We start from the raw sequence: 6,000 nt of genomic DNA, 5'->3' as shown, positions 1-6,000 counted from the left end.
ATCTTTCATGAGAGAAAATGTGCACAAAAATGGAGATGGATTCGTTGAAATGACGTGGCTCTGGATCGGTTGCCTGCTGCGTGTGTGTGGTTAAAACTGACACGTCTCGTTGAATCAATTTCCACACTAAAGCAGTTTGGTGTCAGCTGCTGATTGGTCAAGGAAAAAAAAAAAGGATTATCTTTTGGAAGTTCTTTGAACACCCGAGATATTTTATAAAATGGATAAATTAGAGGCAGCGAACATCTGAGATATTTTATAAAATGGATAAATTAGAGGCAGGATCATGCTATTGTGATGCATTTATTTATGGGGGATAGGGTCAGAGCTGTTGGAGCCGAGAGGTGAAGAATAATGAAAGAAAATCTGTTAGAGACTCCACGCAACTTCAGACTGAAGCTCAGGTTTTCCTTCCACCAGGAGATTAAAACGACTGGTTTCAATCAGGTGTCTCAAAATCTGGTTCTTGTGTGCCGATGCAACTTTTAAATGTGTCCCCGACCCACCTTGACCCGACTCAAATGGTGGAACTATGTCTATAGTTCTGCTATAGATGTAGGTGTTGAAGCAGGGACATGTATAAAGGTTAAAGGGCAACGGCTGGAGACCCCAGGTTCAGATAAAAGCCTGCTTATGTACTCCAATGACCCAGTCAAAGCCCAGTAATATTTTGAAATCTGTCGTAAAACTTGCAAATTGATGATCTCATACAGAGCCTATTGAATTTAATTGAGTTCTAGCTGTTCTGCAAAGAAAAGACAAAAATGTCACTATCTTGATGAAGAGTTAAAGCTGTAATTGCAGCAAAATACTGTCTTACAAACTATTCATTTAGAATCATGAATGAAAAAAACTGATTTATATATTTGTTCAACATTTTTGGAAAAAATCTATTTTCTTCCACTTCACAATTATTGTTAAACCCCAAAATTGCTCCTACCAGGAAGGCTCTGCTGTAGCAGTCAGTCTTGCAACAAATCCATTCAGACCTCTTACTGAAGAGTGTTGCTGGTTCCCATCACCCTAATTTTTAGCTTCCTCCACAGATTCTCTTTCGGATTCAGGTTGGGACTCACTTAGAAAAGTTGCTGTGACCTTCAGTAAGAAGAAAAATATTGGTTGAATTAAAGCATTACTTTAACCCTAAATCTGCCAGGGTGCAAATTTATTCTTTTTTCTGTGTCGATCTGTCACACCTAAAAGAAAAACACACATTTAAAATTTGTGGGTTTAAATCTGTCAAGCTTTGATAGAGTTCAAGGGGTGTGAACACTTTTGGAAGGCAGATTTGCAGATTTCCAGGCATTAAACCTCGAATTAATTCATGTGTTTCTACTCACCAGCAGGAATCCTCCTCTCCTCTCTCTGGTGATGAAGAGTTTTGGGAACGTGTTGCCTGTTTCTCTTCATTTACCAAAGAAAAAAAGAACTGTGTAAAAAAAAAAAAACACCAATAATTGGCTATTAAAAGCCTAATTATATTTTTATGTTTCCAAAAGACAAAGAAAATATTTCAGCGGTACGCGGCGGCTCAGACACACAGCCACCCACACACACAGATACAGAAACAGGCACAAACAAAACAGGCTGAACAAACCAAACACATTTGGCTCGAGAGCAATAATGCACAAGCGCACACAGACGTGTTTTTCATGCACACACACACACACACACACACACACACACACACACACACACACACACACACACACACACACACACACACACTCCTTCCCACATTTCAATTCTTCCCTTCGATTCTTGAACAAATTGAGAGAAGAATCGCCCCGAAATCTGGAAATCCGGGGTTGAAATGAGTGGTTACATAGAGATGTGCGGGTTATTTATGGTATAATATGTTCTCTCACATAAGGTTAGCAATATTCTGATCAGCTTTGTTGCTCTTCGGAAATCCATTAAACCGTCTTGATTCTTCTGTGTTTGTGTTTGCCTCCTTGGCTCGGCCAAGACGGGAGCGCGAGCAGATCAGAGATCCAACAGTTTGTTTGTCTGTTTGTTGAATCCACAGCCGTCCCTGGGCAAACCTCGAGAAACCCGCCGGAGAAGATGAAAAGAAAAACGAAGGAAAAAGATAAACTTAAATGTTTTGGTATCTGGGTCACTTTCTGAAAGACTGCAAAATTTGTTCTGGGTTGGGATCTTCAGTGGAAGTGATGGTGGTTTACCATACGGAAAACTGGATTAGAACGTAATAAATACAGTTTGTTTGTTTTTTAAACTTTCTGCAATTATGAGCCGAAATTAAAACACATCGTCCTACCCTCTAGAGTTTCAGGATTTTATCCTCTCCTCTCAGAGTCTTATTGACGTACAGTGGAAACATCCTGAAGGAATCGCAGAGGGCACGACCGTACCTTACTGCCGATAAGAAAGGTGGAGGGAGAAAGTAGCAATAAAGCCAAAGTAAATCCCTCTGATACCACTTGGCAGACGGTTGCTTGATATACCTCAGCCTGGATATTAAAAATCTCGGATGAGCCGTCCAGCTGACAACTTAATCCATTTAGAGTCCCTAAGTAAGCAGCAGGAGGCTGACTCAGGGTCAGCCTACACAGAGGTCTGTCATTTCTCGGGTGCAGTAAGTTTATCCTTGGCAATCCATATTCCACAGACTTTTAAGAGCCAGAAACAGACAACATTCTGTTGTCAGGAAAAACTCCCCCCATGCAGTCTGATTCAACGGAAAGACTGAAGAGGACCTCTGCTAGCATCTGTTAAAGGGTTTGTCATGTAAAATTGTGTTTTTGTTGTAGCTTTATGTTTTCTAATGGTATGCCCTCCCAGCAATGAGTAAACAGCTGGTGGAACCGCAGGTCTGAGCTCATCATGCACTTACAGATTTATATTTACTTTATTGTCATTGCACCGAGACATGGCAGGGAAAATGTCATCGCTTGGCAGATTTTGAGAGATCGGCCGATACTTACGGTACGTTTGAAGCCGATCTTATCCGCTGATCTTATCATCTTTGGCAAAGGTCCAGATAGCAGCCACTGTCCTCTTTTGCTCGGCAGTCATGAAGGTTCGACTGATACACCACCCCAACAGGTCATGTCAGCAATTTCCTTGCTTAGCAACATTTCAGATAAAAAATTTAATTGTAGCAGCTAAAACTGGAATCAGCTGGTCAGGCTTTTTGCAGATCGGTCGTCACAAGTTGGCCAGAAAACTGGCAATCAGTGCAAGCCTAATCAAAAGACACCGGGTTTTTCAGACACAACATGCAACAATATGCAGAAAATGTGTCATTTCATTAACAAAACATAGAAAAGTAACCTTAAATAAAGTAATGAACCCCAAGTGCAAAAAAAAAAAAAAAAAAAAGTAATTCTTGATTGATTAATTTTGGGTTCGGCTGATGGATATATTAGACTAATGAGGATTAAATGCGGAATACGTGTGAATTGTGGGAAAACCATCAAACCCCATCAAGTTTATGCGCTTCAGGAAACGCAAATAAGAACTGAATGCACACACAGTGAAGGCAGCAAAAACAGATTCTTCTTCCAGTTTCACGTTTTATTGGTAGAACATCAGAACTGTGCATGTACACATATTGAAATGTCCAACAGCACCGGAGAGATATGCTGCAAACCTATAGACTGTCTCCTGAGAAATGTGGGTTTCTGAGTGAATGTTGGAGCCATTTTGGAGGCCATCAGTGGCACTGCACAGCAGAGCACTCCCTTGTGACCTTCACACTTCAGAGCCATTGGCTGCATTCATCTTCATCACCATTAGATTTGAATAAGCATCACCATGAAACTCTTGCTGTTGCTGTGTAAAGGCTCAAAACAGGGTCATCTGTTTTTGTCGTGAAGACACGACGACTGTATAGCTTTGCATGTATTGAAGGCAATTATAAACGAAACACGCTTTTCTTTTTTTCTTTTTTTTTTTAAGGCAGAGTAACAGATTGACAGATTTATGCGAAAGTCGATGTGAAAAATCGCTATTGGGTTTGTGCTTTCCCCGAACATCAAACATCCCCCCCGAAAAAACTCCAAAGTCATTCAGCTGGTAATGTTAGCTCACGATGACTCACGTCTTGACAGAGCCATCCGTGGTAAATTTATTGAAGCTTTTCTGAAAAATATCAGCTAAGATGGGAATTATTGTCTGTCTGTCTGCTGACTTCACACCAACGAGAACGTGACAGAGAGAGATGAGAGGATTCCTGGTGCTGCCTCCCCAGGAGGGGGCAACAGGAACCTGCCTGCAATGTATGGAAATCAAATAGTGCCATCTTCTGGGTGAAGTCTCGTCACTTTTGTTCGTCTTTTTTCTTCCCTTTAACTAAGTAAAATGTCAATGTATCTTTTTTCTTCTTTCCTGCATGTATGTAAGACTTTGGAAAAGGAAGAGAGAGTCTCAACATATAATGAATGTGAATATCAAACCGGTATGCAAATGAGAATGGATGCAATATGAAACATAAAGAATGACTAAAAGCAGAACACAGGACGTAGCTGACGGCAACATATGTGCAGTCAAGGCCGAACATGCATCTGTTTGAACACACATTTAGTCTCTTAAGGAAAACTAAGGCAGCATTAAAAATTCTCGTATACATTGACGAAAGTCTGAGTCCTTTTTTTAATTACCGACGAGTCCAGCGGTACTCGAGGACCAACATATTGTTGGAGCATGTGTGAAGCAACAGGCACAGAAGCCCGCTGCATGGCTATTGAGCCAATAGCCCGCTCCAGTGTTCCCAGGACTGCCGAAGCCATCTGTCAAATGAGAAAACATCAACACTGTGGTATAAACAGGGCTCTGTTGAATCACTTAAATCTGCCCAAGCTAGACAGAGAGTCTGTCATACACAACTGCACGAGTATTTCTAATTTCTTTTTTCTTTTCTTAAAGCCTGATCAAATAAAGTTTGACAATGTGAGTGCAACCTATTCATTTTCTGAAAGTCATGCGTCTTTCTAAATAAGTTATGTTCTATAATATGCATCCCATGAATATGTGCAGAGAATATCTTTTTTCCCTCAAAGTGGCAGACCCACCATAAAGATAAAGAACGTAATTAAAATTGTATATACCTTCAGATGTCTCCTTTGACCTAGATTCACTTTTTTTTTCAATGAAACTTATCACATCACATCTATTTCCAATTAGATTGGCTTCTACTACCAAGAAAATACTGTTTCTTGGTAACAGAAACTGAATTTGTTGTGCTTGAAATTAATAGAAGACTCAGTATGTTGTCTGTTGAATGTACAGCTCTGAAGATGAAAATTCAAGCCCCGCTCTTTGAGGGTTGTTTCAGGTGATCTGAAGGGGAATCTTATGTTGACTCCACACTGCCCTCCAGTGGCTACAATTTCTAATTATCTCAAATCGGTGTGTGTTTATTTTAACCACCAGCTGGCAGTGTATACTCCTAATGAAAGCCGAGTTGCTCAGCTAAAGCAAATTTAGAAAAAGTATAACATTAGGATGAGGGTACAATTTTATGAGCTGTAAATAGAACAGAGCATTCCCAAGTCTAATAGTTATTATTTCTTATTGATGTATGTCTGTTTAAGATATTCACATACAATAAGAGGCGCATTGGCGTCCAGGTGGCGCCATATTGTGAGTGGCAAGTTTGAGGTAAAAGCAAAAATGTTCCTAAAGCAAAACATTTCTTTTTCTGTTTTATATCATTCAGGAGTACTCAAATTGTTTCTAATTGTAATATAATAGCAGCTAATTTTAAAATGTTTTGTTACTTTTGTGAGTTTAGTTCTATTCTGAAGTGTCCCAAATTAACCCCAACTCAATAGGAAAAGTTTAGTTAGATTTATAGCTGACAATGTTCTGTCTCTTAATAAAGTGTGAGTAGATAGGCAGAATATGACAACTGTAATTATTGTAAGATGATGATTATCACTACTAGTAGTAGTAGTATTACGCTTAATATTTTTAGTAAAACAAATTAGCAGAACTGAACTAAACGACAGCTAAACCTGGTCTTAAAGATTTGTA

The sequence above is a fragment of the Poeciliopsis prolifica genome, unplaced genomic scaffold (genome assembly GCF_027474105.1).
Source record: "Poeciliopsis prolifica strain line A6 unplaced genomic scaffold, Auburn_PproV2 SCAFFOLD031, whole genome shotgun sequence".
Taxonomy (NCBI): domain Eukaryota; kingdom Metazoa; phylum Chordata; class Actinopteri; order Cyprinodontiformes; family Poeciliidae; genus Poeciliopsis; species Poeciliopsis prolifica.
The sequence above is the reverse complement of the archived record's forward strand: the minus strand, read 5'-3'. Positions refer to the sequence as shown.